The sequence below is a fragment of the Stegostoma tigrinum genome, chromosome 47 (assembly GCF_030684315.1).
Source record: "Stegostoma tigrinum isolate sSteTig4 chromosome 47, sSteTig4.hap1, whole genome shotgun sequence".
NCBI classification, from domain to species: Eukaryota; Metazoa; Chordata; class Chondrichthyes; order Orectolobiformes; family Stegostomatidae; genus Stegostoma; species Stegostoma tigrinum.
This window is the reverse complement of record NC_081400.1, coordinates 3518987-3534968: the sequence shown is the minus strand read 5'-3', so window position 1 is coordinate 3534968 and position 15982 is coordinate 3518987. Positions and strand designations below refer to the sequence as shown.

Below are 15982 nucleotides of genomic sequence, written 5' to 3'. Positions count from 1 at the left end.
AATAATGATGAAAAGTGATTTTGTGGTACCATTTCATATTTATTCGGAGCTGTGTTCACACAAAGTTAACAAATGTAACGCGGTCATTGCCTGAAAGGGGATATGATTCCCAATTTGACCCAGAGCGAGAGATTACACAAAATGCTGGGAACAACTGCAGCAGGAAATCCCCTATCATAAAATGGGACAATCATTTCACCTCTTATGGCATTTTTCAATATTCAGCTGGCTCACCAAATACTGACACGACTGCAGCAACTACATCGAAAACTAAAAACAAATATAATAACACTACATAGCACACAGTAACTGACCCATGACATTGTATGCCTCAGACCTAACATTCACTGGAGCTGATGGTGTTGAGGAGAGGCTTGGTTAGTGATCCGTGCCTCAAACTACAGGAATATCTGGAACCTTTCTTCCAGTCAGTGGCCGTGCCTGTCAGGTAACTGCTCAGGCTGTAGCTTTGATCACAGTCAGGGGACACGGCGCTTGTGGTTACCCCGCTGTCTGTCTCTTTCCCATCCACACCCCAGAGGACCTGCACAAGGCCCGGCTTAAAGCGACTCACCAGACAGGACAGAGTGGCTGCTCCTGTGTCTATTTGTTTCAGGGAAGGTGGGAGCAGAGGACAGATGGCATGCGATCATCACTACCTGTGTGTGGGGAAAGAGAAAGAGAGAGATGATATAGATAAGGTGAAACATTCTGACTCATGTATTCAAAGGAGAATTGCTAACACAAGACGCTGAACTACGTTTGTGTGAGGGACAGAGGCCATATGTATAACATGCTGACCTGTATGTGCAAGTGTTTATGTGAGACAGAGAGAGAGAGAGAGAGAGAGAGAGAGAGCGAGAGAGAGAGTGACGGGGGTGGGGGAGGTCAAGCGTTATTAATATAATTATCTGACCTGCATGTGAGAGATAATTATTCATACCGATAATACTGACCTTTGTGTGAGCGAAATATTTGGATTGGCTCTGAGGAAGGGTCCGACTTGTGTATTTGTGCGAGTCAGAATTATTAATATGCATAACACACTGACGTTTAGGTATGTGCGTGTGTTAGAGACAGGGAGATAGGATTATTAATACAAATAACACTGACAGCTATGTCTTTATTTGAGAGAGAGAGATTACGAATGTTATACTGACCTGCGTCTGTGAGGGGGAATTATTGACATAATCTTGACCTGTGCGTGCTTATGAGAATTATCGACATAATCTCTAAAGTGTGTAATTGTGTGAGAAAATTATTAATGTGACACTGACCTGGGTGTCGGAGAGAATTATTGATGGGCCTTGATCTGTGTATGTTTGCATGAGAGAGAGAATTATTATTGTAAGAATCATATTGATCAGTGTGCATATGAGTTGGGGAGTGAGGAAGAGGGAGAAAATTATTAATATATATAACATACACTGATCTGTGCAACTGTTTGTATGAGAGTCAGATCATTAATGTAACACTGACCTGTGTGTGAGAGAGAATGATAGGAAGAGAGGGAAAATTGATATAAATAGCAATCTAACTTGCGCGTGTCTGTTAGAGGGGGAATAATTAATGTTACACTAGTCAGTGTGTATGATTGACGATTATTGATATAATCTATATCTATATTAGGGGCGGCACGGTGGCTCAGTGGTTAGCACTGCAGCCTCACAGCGCCAAGGACCCGGGTTCGATTCCCACCTCAGGCGACTGTCTGTGTGGAGTTTGCACATTCTCCCCGTGTCTGCGTGGGTTTCCTCCGGGTGCTCCGGTTTCCTCCCACAGTCCAAAGATGTGCAGGCTAGGTGGATTGGACATGCTAAATTGCCTGTAGTGTTCAGGGTTATGGGGGCATGGGCCTGGATGGGATGCTTCAAAAGGGCGGTGTGGACTTGTTGGGCCGAAGGGCCTGTTTCCACGCTGTAGGGCATCTAACATCTAACATCTCTGATGTGTGTATTTATATGTGAGAGAATTATTCATGTAACACTGATCTGTACGTGTGAGAGAAAATTATCAATAGTCTATCTGCCTTGTGAGTGTGCCCGAGAAAGCCTGAGCTACCTGTGTTCGTGAGAGAGCAAGGATAATTAATACATATAAAACACACCGACCTGCACACATCTGTGAGACAATTCATAATATAAACAATACGCTGGCCCGTGTGACAGTGTGATTGAGTGAGTGAGTGAGAAAATTATTTATATGACACTGACGTGTGCTTGTGAGTTACATTTGTTGCGAAAGTGTTAACTCATAATTTGGCAAAATTCAGAAAACAGAATCAACTCTGAAGGAACCAATATGAACTATAGCGAGAGAAAGCAAAATCACTTACTCCGAACAGTTAGGGCGGTTCCACCTCCGAAGACCCATCCAGCTGAGCTATCCCACACAGTACAGTAAACGGCAGAGTCACTGGAGACCAGGTTTCCGATGGTTAGGACGAAACTGTTACTGGAGGAGTCTCGAGAAGGTTGGAAACGGTCAGTGAAGCCGGTACCTCTTGCTATAAAACCACTGTCATCATGCCTGATCACCCACACCGGGGCTTGCGCGGGACTCTGTCGGTACCAAAACACATAGTAGCTGCCCACGTTACCGTTCTGCAGCGCACAGTTCAACCAAGTGGTCTGACTAGCAGAAACTGGGTCAGACATTGGACTTTGATTGAGGACAGGAACGGCCAAGGTACCTACAATGAAAGAAACACAGACACACTTTGAGTGACTTTGCCAGCGGGTGTGAAAGAACATCACCCAGTGTTTAATGGGCTTCCTACATCATTATCCACAGTCTGAATTTTCAGGTTTGTGTATGTTTAAAGTGCGAATGGGCTTTGTGTTCATTGGAGCATAGCAAGTAGGGTCTGACGTAGGTTATTCAGCCCATCAAGCCTGGTCTGCCATTCAAGAGGATCATGTTTGATCATGAAACTCAGTCCATTTCTGAGGAAGGGTCATTGGACCCAAAACATTAATTCTAATTGTTCTTCACAGATGCTGCCAGACCTGTGAGCTTTTTTGTTTCTGTGTATGTATCAAACTGCGCACCCCGTTACCACTTTCTCCAATCCCCACCATACACCATGATCCCTGTATCCCTGAGAACTACATCCAACTCCTTACCGAAAACAGACACTGCTCCTTTCGATGTCTGCTTTTCCCTAATGTCAGAGGGTCACAGACTCAGAGAGACCTTTAGCACGGAAACAGGCTCTTCGGTCCAACTTTTCCATGCCAGCTAGGGCGGAGATTGAAGATAAGGGGCAGGAAGTTTCGAGCACATGTGAGGAAAATTGATTTCACCCGGAGGTTGGTGGGTTTATGGGAATATCTGCCTGTAAAGGTGTGGAGGCAGGAAACCTCAAATAACATTAAAGCACTTGGAATTGAAAACGGAATGAGAATATTTACGGGATCCATTTTGACCCGCGTAGACTTGGCAGGCCGAAATGCATTTTTTCTGTGCTGTAGATCTTTATGACTCTGCGACTTTAATTGTTGATTGACCCCTTGCTATCATTTTCGAAATATTCATCACATCCCATGCAAAAACCAATTAACAGCTCTAGTTTGCGACAGAAAAATTGGCATGGGAGATATACCGCTGGCCTATGCCTTGTAATGATTTTAAATCAGTGATGGTGCATCCTGTCAGTGAAGAGATTTCGGTAGAAGGACGAGACGAATTTAATAATCTCTGTGGTAGAGTAGGTTTTTAAAGTGGAGTAGCAAGTCTGGAAAGGGATAGCGGTTGCATTAGAAATTGGGTAAGGAAACGGTGCATGGACTTTGATGTAGGAAAGATGCGATACTATTCACCTTGGTCACAGGAATTTGGGAAAGAAAAAGGATATTTCTGAAGGGGCTGAGATATTTTATTTTGTCTGAAGAATGATCAGAAGAATTGTTGTTACCGGAAAGAAAGTTGACAAACATTACTGCAGGCAGAGTTGGAAAGCAAACAGTATTTTGTTGATTCACCTGTGGCATGTGAGGTGCCTGGTTATGATTGCATTCTTTACCCGTCCTTAGTCACTCCTTGAGAAGGTAGTGGTGAGATGTCTTCTTGAACCATAGGAATCCGAAGGCTTGTTGGGACACTCGCAATGACATTCGGGAGAGAATTTTGATGGAGCAACACTGAAGCAATGGTTGGTATATTTCCAATTCAGGATGGGTAGTGGCATGGAGAGGACATTTCATGGTGTGGCCTTACCAGCAGCTCTGGTCCTTCTACGTGGATGTGACCAAAAGTTGTACGATTCTAAAGATCTTTGGTAAATTTCGACAGTGCATCTTGTAGATGGTACACACTGCTGCTACTGAGCAATGTTAGTGGTAATGGCGAACTATTTTTTGGAAGTATTGCATATAGATTTATTCTGATGGAGCAAAGTTGTAACAGAAAGGACTTTTGGTGTCCCTGCTAGTGCAGTAGTAATTTCCTTACCTTTGAACTAGAAAATCTGGGTTCAAGTCTGACCTACTCCAGGGATGTGTCATGACATATCTGAGCAGCTGGATTCAAAATACCAAGCAGAAAAGATTTTACTGCAGTTATACAGTGAGCTGGTGAGAGCTGGTGAGAGCAGCATTGTGTGTAGTCTCTTTATCTGTTGAATGATAGACTATTCCCTGAGGGAACACTTTGGGGAATACAAAGGGGTAGGGGCTGTCCTGTTAGGAGAGTGGGCCTTTAACCTCTCTCAATTAGAAAAATGAGAGTGGTTCCTATTGAAAGGTAGCAAAATTTGAAGGAGTTTGACAGGTTAGATGCTGGAAGACCGCGCTCCCCGCCCCCCACCACAGCAACACTCAAACACGACCACTCCATTTTCCCAAAGGCTCTAGCTGGAGAGCCTAGAACAGGGTCCAGCAGAAGGGAACAGCCAATTTGGACTGAGAAGAAGAGGGATTCTTTAGCTCAGAGCCTCTTGAATCTAAGGCATTCTTTATGTCTATGGAAAACTCTTACATGAAATTTAGTACACTCAGTGAGCCGAGGGATATGCGAGAGGAAAGTGGTGTTGTGGTCCAATTAACCCTGATTGTACTGAATGGTGCCTTGCAAGGTTGAGGGTCTGCATGGTTTCCTCTTTCTCAGATGGAAGGTTGTTGCATTTTAAGTTTCGTTGGGTTTAAAGCTGCTGTGCAACAATCTCTCAGAAGCCACCTCAATGACGAGTAACATGGTCGAAGAGCTGGCTCCAAGACTGCCTCTGCATCCGAGTTCAATGCAGTGTAGTCGCTCGAACTCAGCCTCGGGGAACCTGGATGGCTTTTCAAGTGCCTCATTTTCGATGCCGAGAGCAGAAGTGATGCTGTTTTTGGCCTAGTTGCGAAGCGGCTGCAGGTGGTGTGGTCCTCACTCCAGATGGAGGGGAAGGGGAGGGTCATGTGGGTGGAGGAATGGAAACCTCTCTGATCGGTGAGCGATTAGCAGCAGCAGCAGGACCCCGTGGCACCATCAGTTGTCAGCTCCAAAGTATCGCACAGAAAGCTGTAGCTTTACTCACAAGTACATAGAACAAAGAACATAGAACAGCACAGCACAGAACAGGCCCTTCAGCCCACAATGTTGTGCCGACCATTGATCCTCATATATGCACCCTCAAATTTCTGTGAGCATATGCATGTCCAGCAGTCTCTTAAATGACCCCAATGAACTTGCTTCCACAACTGCTGCTGGCAACGCATTCCATGCTCTCACAACTCTCTGTGTAAAGAACCCGCCTCTGACATCCCCTCTATACTTTCCTCCAACCAGCTTAAAACTATGACCCCTCGTGCTAGCCATTTCTGCCCTGGGAAATAGTCTCTGGCTATCAACGCTATCTATGCCTCTCATTATCTTGTATACCTCAGTTCGGTCCCCTCTCCTCCTCCTTTTCTCCAATGAAAAGAGACCGAGCTCAGTCAACCTCTTTTCATAAGATAAGCCCTCCAGTCCAGGCAGCATCCTGGTAAACTTCCTCTGAACCCTCTCCAAAGCATCCACATCTTTCCTATAATAGGGCGACCAGAACTGGATGCAGTATTCCAAGTGCGGTCTAACCAAAGTTTTATAGAGCTGCAACAAGATCGCACGACTCTTAAACTCAAACCCCCTGTTAATGAAAGCCAAAACACCATATGTTTTCTTAACAACCCTGTCCACTTGGGTGGCCATTTTAAGGGATCTATGTATCTGCACACCAAGATCCCTCTGTTCCTCCACACTGCCAGGAATCCTATCCTTAATCCTGTACTCAGCTTTCAAATTCGACCTTCCAAAATGCATCACCTCGCATTTATCCAGGTTGAACTCCATCTGCCACCTCTCAGCCCATCTCTGCATCCTGTCAATGAGCCGCTGCAGCCTACAACAGCCCTCTATACTGTCAACGACACCTCCAACCTTTGTGTCGTCTGCAAACTTGCTGACCCATCCTTCAATCCCCTCATCCAAGTCATTAATAAAAATTACAAACAGTAGAGGCCCAAGGACAGAGCCCTGTGGAACCCCACTCACCACTGACTTCCAGGCAGAATATTTTCCTTCTACTACCACTCGCTGTCTTCTGTTGGCCAGCCAATTCTGTATCCAGACAGCTATGTTCCCCTGTATGCCATTCCTCCTGACCTTCTGAATGAGCCTACCATGGGGAACCTTATCAAATGCCTTACTGAAGTCCACATACACCACATCCGCAGCTCGACTCTCATCAACTTTTCTAGTCACATCCTCAAAGAACTCGATAAAGTTTGTGAGGCATGACCTGCCCCTCACAAAGCCGTGTTGACTGCATTTGATCAAGCCATGCTCTTCCAGATGGTCATAAATCCTATCCCTCAGAATCCTTTCTAACACCTTGCAGACGACAGACGTGAGACTTACTGGTCTGTAATTGCCGGGGAGTTCCCTATTTCCATTCTTGAAGAGAGGAGTTACATTTCCCTCTCTCCAGCCCTCAGGTACGACTCCAGTGGAGAGCGAGGATGCAAAGATCTTCGCAAGTGGCAAAGCAATTGCATTTCTCGCTTCCCAAAGCAGCCGAGGACAAATCTGGTCCGGGCCTGGTGATTTGTCAATCTTAATGTTTGACAAAATTTTCAGCACATCAGCTTCCTCTATCTCTATCCATTCCAGCATGCACACCTGCTCTTCAAAGGTTTCATTCACTACAAAGTTGGTTTCTTTCGTAAAGACAGAAGCAAAATACTCATTTAGGGCTTCCCGTACCTCCTCAGACTCCACACACAAGTTCCCTATGCTATCCCTGTTCGGCCCTACTCTTTCTTTGACCATTCTCTTATTCTTCACATAAGTGTAAAATGCCTTTGTGTTTTCCCTGATTCCTTCTGCCAAGCCTTTCTCGTGCCCCCTCCTGGCTCTCCTCAGACCATTTTTGAGTTCCTTCCTTGCCTGCGTGTAATCCTCTCTAGCTGAACTTGACCCTAGCTTCCTCCACCTTATGTAAGCTACCATCTTCCTTTTCACAAGAAGTCCACCGCTCTCGTCATCCAAGGTTCTTTTATCTTACCCCTTCTTGCCTGTCTCAGAGGGATATATTTACTCATCACTCACAACAACTGTTCCTTAAACAGTCTCCACATATCTATAGTTCCCTTACCATGGAACAATTGCTCCCAGTCCATGCTTCCTAACGCATGTCTAATCACGTCATAGTTTCTTCTTCCCCAATTAAATATCCTCCCATTTTGCCTAATCCTCTCCTTCTCCATGGCTATGTAGAATGTGAGGCAGTTATGGTCACTATCACCAAAATGCTCTCCCACCATAAGATCTCTCCCTGCCCCGGCTCGTTTCCGAGCACCAAGTCTAAATGGCCTCTCCCCTCGTCGGCCTGTCAACGTACTGCGTTAGGAAACCCTTCTGAACACACATTACAAAAACAGCTCCATTCAAATCTTCTGCTCGAAGGAGGTTTCAATCAATATTAGGAAAGTTAAAGTCACCCATTACAACAACCCTACTGCGTCCACACTTTTCCAAAATCAGTCGACCTATGCTTTCTTTAATCTCCCTGCTGCTACTGGGGGGCCTGTAGTAAACCCCTAACGAGGTGACTACTCCCTTGCTGTTCCAAATTTCCACCATACTGACTCAGTAGGCAGATCTTCCTGTAGGAAGTAGGAGAGAAAATGCAGAGGCGCCGTCAAACTCTCACCTTCTCAGACGTGACACACCTGTAACGAAACAGGGCCATGATATTCGAAGTAACCAAACTGAACTCCTGCTGTTTATCTCCTGTACTCTTTTGTTCTCCATTTCACTCCCGTTCCCCAGCACTTGAGCACCAAACTGGATCTCACATCAGCTTTCACTCATCCAGCTCCCTACACTCTTCCCTATCTTTGTTATCTGCTCAGGCTTCTGCACCTCTCCCTATCCCTGTAACCTTCTCAGCCCTTACACACCTCCCTATCTCTGTAACCTCCTCCAACACATACAACCCTCCCTATCTCTGTCACAACTTCCAGCCCCTGAACTCTTGCTTGACCCTCTAATCTCCATCGGTCTGTCAGTAACACTTGCTAGCCCCTCCAGCCATTCTCTCTCTATCTCTTCGAGATATTACACCTCTCACCATCTCTGTAACCTACTCCAGCCGTCATGTCTGGTGAGGTGGTGGCCTAGTTGAATTATCACCACCCGGTCAGATGGTGTTCTGGGGAATAGGGTTCAAGTCTCATTATGGAAGATGGTGGGATTTAAATTTCATAAAAATCTGGATTTAAAAGCCTAATCATGACAATGGATCCATTTTCAATTGCCACGTGGAACTCTTCTGGTTCACTGATGTCCTTTGGAGAAGAAACTATCGCCTTTACCTACATGTGACTCCAGAAATACAACGATGTGGTTGATGTATAATGTCCTCTGGGAAATTAAGGATTGGCAAGAAATGCTGGCCTAAACAGTAACGCTGGCGTCCTGTGAATGGATTTTAAAAATTGCTCTGCATTTCCTTTCACTTCCTGAAGCCCCACCAACTCTCCTTATCATTGTAACCTCCTTTGGTTCCTTACCCATCTCTGCCAGCTCCTTGAATCCCTAGATGAGTCTATTGCTGTCAGCTCCTCCAGTGAATAAACACCTTCCTATCTCTGTAACTACCTCAACTCCTTTCACTCTTCCCTCCACAAGGCCTTTCACCTCTCCATGGCTTTGCAACCCTCACCATTCAATACCCATCTCCCTACCTCTGCAATGTCCACTGGACACTACGCCATTCCCTGTCCTGGTTACCTCCTACATCTCCAATACCCTCCCTATTTATTTCTAAAACTATATCCAGCTCATATACCCCTCTGTCTCCATCTTCCCTACCTCTATACCGTTCACCAGCCCCTGTACCCCACTCCAACCCCGTCCTCTCCTCCAGTCTCGACATGCTTCCACCTCACTGCAACCATCTCCTGTCTCCACTTCCTCCATATCTCTGCCACTTCCTTTATCCCCTATGTACCTCCCTATGCCTGCAACTTCCTCCCAACACCACACACCTCCTTATCTGTGTCATCTCTTCCAGCTCCTAAATCTCACCCTAACTCTAGAACCTTCTCCATCCAGACACCTCTCTCTGTCTCGTCACCCTGCTCGAACATCTACACACCCTCCCTATCTTTGCTATCTCCTCCAGCACCCAGGCGTCTCGCTAACTCTGCAAACTCTTGCAGCACCAACATGCTTCTCTGTTTCTGTAACCTCTTCCATCCCCCACATTCCTCACCATCTCTATCACCCCATCCATTCTGACACCACTCCTTATCTTATTCACCTCTACCAGCGACTGCATCGAACCATTCACTGCAAATTTTTACCAGCTCAACCTCCTCCCTATCTCTGCCACCTTCTCCATTCTGTACAACATTTCTCCTCTCTGTAACTTGCTTGAACTTTTATACCCCTCCTGATTTCTGTTACTTCCTCCAGCACCTACATCTCTCCTTACTTCTGTCATGTCTTGAAGTCACTATGCCACTCCCTGCCATATGGCCTCCTGCAGCTCCCTCAACTCTCAATGTATTTATAACCCGCTTCAGCCCCTACACTCCTCTCCATCTCTGTGAGCTCATTAAGCTCATATGCCCTTCCCTATTTCTGTACTCTCCTTCTGCCCCTACATCCCTCCCTATCAGTGTCACCTCCTCCAGCCCCTAAACATCTACCTATCTCTGTACCCTCTCAAAACCCTTACACCGTAAATGATATCTGTAACCTCTTCCAGCCCCTACATACCTCCTGCACTCTTTCACATCTTCAAGTCCCTATACAACTCCCAAATGTTTTACATCTTCCAGCTGCCCAGCACTCAATATATCTACAACATCCTCCAGCGATGACACCACCCCTGATCTCTGCCACCTCCTCCAACTTCTATGCCACTTCCTATCTCTGTAACCTCCTTCAGACCCTAAACCTCACCCTATCTGTGTGACATCCTACAGCTGTTGCACCTCTCCCTGCTTCTGTGACCACCTCTGAAACCTACGCCCTCTCTACCTTTGTAACCTTCTCAAGGCCTTACTCACAACTTATCCCTGTAACCAACTCCAACTCCTATGCTCCTTCCTTTCTCTGTAACCTCCTTCAGCCCCCTAAACATCTTGTTCTGTAACCTCCAACAGCCTCCACAGCCGCCCCTATCTCTGTAACTTCCTCCATCCCCTACACCCCACGCTATTTCTTCGCTCCCTCCATCCCCTACACCAGTGCCTATCTCTGCAACCTCTTCCAGCTCCTACATCCCAACTTATCTCTATACCCTCCTCCAGCCTTGAAGAAGCCTTTAATTGATGTAAAGGGCTTTCAAAAATCCCTGAAAGGCTCCAGTGAAATCCTATGGATTTTCTCTTTCAAGAACTGTTGGATTGTTGCTAAAGAACACATCAACCGAATGTGCTTGTTGAAGGAGATTGAAATGTGCGAAGTTACATCCGTGAACGGTTTCAGGAGCGAGTGTGGTGGGGGTGAAATTTATATATCCAGACCTCTGAGGCCACGCTGTGGGTTTTCGCAGGATCAATACAGGGACAGGCCCTGCAGCCTGCCACGCCTGTGCTGGCTGTTCAGAACACTTCTCAAATTAGCATCGTGCCTTTCTCCCTAAGTTTGACTATGCCTCTGATCACAATCACCTCCACCCCTTGAAAGATCCTGCTGATTCTCCTCCCTCTCAGGCACCGCCTCACAGATCACAACAACTCGCTGTGCTAAAAATACGAATTATCCATCTCTCCCACCTCCCATCGCGCTAGTTCAATTGTAGAACCTATGAGTTACTTTTAGTAGTGTGGTTACTGCTGTGAGGATTGCAATATGGTAATCAGTTTTTGCACAGCAATTTTTTTCAAAGTCAACATTATTTTTTTTTTCTTAGAGATAATGGGAACTGCCGATGCTGGAGAATCCGAGGTAACAAAGTGTGGAGCTGGATGAACACAGCAGGCCAAGCAGCATCTTAGGAGCACAGAAGCTGACGTTTCGGTTATTTTGCTTTATTATTTCAGGAGATTTGTGCATTACTAGGCTGGCTGGGCAATGTTTTATTATCTAATGCTAGCTCCTCTTTGAGACAGAGATGATGAACCTCTTACTTCAACCACTGCAGTCGACATATGGCGTAGGGTCACCCCTAGTGTTGTGAGGGAGGGAGTTCCTGGATTTTGATCCAGCCACAGAGACAGCATGGCAGATACATTTCGGAGTTAGAATTTGGGGCTTGGAGGGGATCCTCCAGGTATTGGTGCTTCCAAATATCTGCTGCCTTTGTCCTTTTGGGGGATAAAGGTTGTAGGTTTGGACGATGCTGTCTAAGAATTATTGATGACTTGCTGCACTTTGTCCAATATGTTGTACACACCACTGCAACTGACCGTCGATGGTGGAGGGTGTGGATGTTTATGGATTCAGTGCCAATCGAGCGGGCTTTATTCTTGATGGTGTCGAGCTTCTCCAGTCCTTTTGGAGCTGCGCCAACCAGGCAATGGGGAGTATTCTATCATGCTCCTGACTTGTACCTTGTCGATGGTGAACAGTCAGGAGATGAGTTACTGGCTGCAAAATTCCCAGCTTTACCCTGCCCTTGAAGCCACAGGATTTATATGATCCAGTTTAGCTTGTGAGCAACACTGCTTGACCACCCCAAACCTACTTATTGCACTGATTGTGTTGGGTAAGGAGATTAAACTTTTCTGAAAATATACAAGCGGATTGAAAGAGTTGAAACACAAGATAAACTCGAGTTTTGATTAAACGGCCGATTTGAAGATTTGAGTGAACGCCTATCTCTACAGAATCATTTCTTTTTTCAGACAGAGCAGCGAGGATGTGGAACTATATCCTGGTGCTTATGTTTAATTTGTAACAATGTCCAATGTCTGAGCATTGATAAAATCATATGTAACTGTCCCTCTGTGGGGACTGATTAAGAGGCAGCAGATGTTTGTCCAAGGGTAGTAGAGGCATTCCTGCAGTGAACAGTTCCCTTCCTAGGTGCATGTGTGGAGCGAGGATGCCTAAGTGAACCACTTGCCAAGCCCAACTGATAAAACAAAATTACTGGTCATGTAATTCGTGGTTCAGTTGGGATTATTGAACCAGTTCTACTCATTTTGGAAGCACATTTGAAGTTAAGTATCGTGTTGTCTGTGGTGAACATGTTTATTGAGTTGGTTTATTTTTCTATGTTTTGGTTAAATCCAACAGGATGCACTATTTGATACAATCCACCAGTCGTTACATGCAGCCTACTGTATTTGGTACGCGTTATGCCTCATAACTCTTCCATAGCAAGGACCCAATCCCTCTCTCCTCATCATCCCGACTGTGATGGAACAGTGTCAGGCTTCAGGTTGACAGCTCCCACAGTCGAACAAATTACTCCACACCCCTCCCACCCCACTGTCACCAACTACTGACAGAACAAACATGACCCTGACCCTTAATACACTAACTGAGCTGCAAAAGTCGGAGTGGAGGCCACAAGTTGACAGGTCCCACAATCAAGCAGCTCACTGCCTGCCCCACCTCTCCAGCTTCATTGCCTGATGTAACAAGCGAAACGCTGACCCTGATCGCACCAAATGAACTATGTTGACAGCTTCCACTGTAGAACAGTGGCATGCTCCCAGGCGACTCATAACTTACCTCTATCGACATACTGCGCAAATGAAATGCTAACCCTCAGCACACTATCTGAACCATGGTATGCCAGAGGCCACTGTTAGATTGCAGGTTGACGGCTCCCACAGCCGAGCAGCCTGAACCAGTGAGGGCTCCGACTCGGCATCTCATCGCCCATATTATGGTGGAGCACGGGCAGCGCAAATTCGGGTTGTATCATGTTGGAACCCACAGTTGAATAGCTTGCCCATGCTTTTCCATCCAGTGTGAGAGAATTGTACATTGATGGGTGCGAGGAAAAGAGAGAGAGTCTATATGCATTTGGAAGGAAAGAGAGTGCAAAGTGGAGGGAATGTGTACATTTGAGTTAAAAGGATTGCAATGAGGGCGAGAGGGTGATACATACTCATTATCACTGACGTGGCAATGAACACACGGCCAGGTTAAAAGCCCTCCAGAACAAGCCAGCAGGAAAGTTGTTTGGACTCATTCACATATTTGATCCACACACAGTTGGCATAGCACATAGTGAACTGATCTCGGAATCCACTGCCCTCCATAATTGTCGCCCACTTTGCTCGAAGTGCAATTCCAAGTCAACCTTCCCCCACATTGCTGTGTGGGTCTGTCATTATGTGTACGCCCATATTAGGATAAGGAAGACGTATTTCTTTCCCCGTTTGTGAATTCCCCGACAACCAATGGTAGCTGTCACCATCACTGTCGATCAGACTAAATTTACTGATCAAGGGGTTGATTAATCCTGTGGTGGAATTTAAACCTGTGTGCTAAGTTCCTTGACCTCTGCTTTGCTAGTCCTGTGATATCACCAGGAGGCCAACTCCGACCCCAATGTCAACCAAGGGGCCATTGGTTTTCGGATATGCATTGGCTGTGCTGGAGATATCCCCCGCTTCCTGCAGCTCCACTTTGTTCCCCAGCAGCCAAATACTTGTACCTGGGTTTAAATGTCCTGGGGCCTATCTGATGACACGCCTGATAGTGTTGCACTCATTCAGTACCACATGGGAAGCTAGATACAATTACAGAACTCAAGTCATGAGGAGAGTGACTGGAGTATGATGACAACACTGGGTGCAACGTGCCTCAGTTTCAACACATGTGGAAGAAGGAGATAGGAAGTTGGCAATGGCAATGGCATATTTGGAGGCTGCAGTCAGGAAGAAGTTGCAAGACAGAGAAGGAGGCATCGAGAGTGAAGTGGTGGAGCGTGATCGAGGCAGTGTAAGATATAATAAGACTGTGAGGGAGAGGGAGGGGAGGAGTGACAGGGAGAGAGGAGACAGAGAGAGAGAGAGAGAAAGAAAGAGGCGCGGAGAGGGATGGAGGTAGGGGAAGGGAGAGCTTGTGAGAGACTGAGAAGGCCAGAAAAACAGAGGGTGGGGCAGAGATAGATAGAAGGAAGGTGCAAAAGAAAGGGTTTCAGACACAGTGTAATAGAGAACATCAGAGAAAAAAGAGGCATAGAGTCAGAGGGAGAGCAGGTTCTGAGAGAGGTGACACAGAGACAGAGCATGAGTTAGAGGAGGTGGAGGTGTGGAAAAGTTTGGGAGAGGGAGAGTAAGAGAAGAATAAGAGCGAGAGAGACCAAAACAGAATGCATGAGGGGTGGGTGGGTGCGGTGGGGTGAGACAGAGAGGAAGACAAAGTGGACAGAGAGAGATAGTAAAGGAAGGAGAGAAAAGAAAGTTTAAGAGAAGGAAGCAGGGAGAGCGAGAGAGAGAGAGAGAGAGAGGACAGTGAGAGACAGAGGAGTGAGAGGGCAAGTGAGGGAGGGTAGAGTCAGAGAAAGAGGAAGAGTATGAGTGGATAAGAGGAGAGTGTGACAGAAAGTCAGTCGGAGAGATGGTACAGAGGGAGGTATGGTAACAGAGAAAGCGTTTGAGATTGAGGAAGGGGGGCGGGGTTTGTGGATGGGGTGAGCCTGATTGACAGGTTGAGGAAGTGAGACAGACTGAAATGTTGCATCCACGGTCTTGCAGCAGAACGGAGACCAGTGATGCTGTTTGTATCGGTCCAGGGATCTGCACCTTCCACAGATCCAGTAGCTCCATCGAATAACAGATGACTGCAGTTGAAGATATTAGAGCCTGGCAGCTAAGCTTGGCAGTGGACAAACATGTTACGAAGTGCGACCTTGTTGTCCTAAAGACCGTCAATAAGGACCGTCAGGGCAGATACAACTTCCCCTGTAATTCAAGGGGAAGGTATTTGCAAAAGAAGAGTATTTATTCCGGTCATTGTGAGTTGGAACATGCAGATTTTCTACCTTGTAATTCAGTGGCTTGGAAGGGCAGGAGAAGTTGATGTCTTCATCAAAACTGTTGACTTAACAGTCCAGCTGCAACTGATGATCCCTAGGAAGGTGCCGTTACAAGCAAAGTCCTAGACTCGCTCAATGGCCTTGCTCTTGAACCAGCTGGATGGGGTAAAATTTGCAGCAGTTATAATTTGAGATGACACAGGCACTCAAAGCAGACTTAAAGGAACGTGTAAGTCAAGTGAGATAACAAGGTGTAGAGCTGGATGAACACAGCAGGCCAAGCAGAATCTCAGAAGCAGGAATCTCAGGAGCAGGAAAGCTTCTGCTTCTGCTTTCCTGCTCCTAAGATGCTGCTTGACTTGTTGTCTTCATCCAGCTCTACACCTTGTTATCTCAGATTCTCCAGCATCTCTGATGTAAGCAAAGTGATTAGTCTGGGAGAAAACAAGTCCAGTCACAGCGTTCCCCAGTGGTAGAAAGGAAGATATACATCATTCATAGCGCCTCCTAGCAGCAATGCTGAGAATGACCAGCAGTGATGAGAATAAATATTAGTTATACAGT

The 15982-nt window shown here is 46.2% G+C and overlaps 1 pseudogene; it reads right to left on the bottom strand.

Moving 5' to 3' along the window:
• Window positions 1–337: 337 nt before the first annotated feature.
• LOC125449721 (immunoglobulin lambda-1 light chain-like) lies at window positions 338–5399 on the bottom strand (annotated as a pseudogene).
• Between the last annotated feature and the right edge of the window lie 10583 nt (window positions 5400–15982).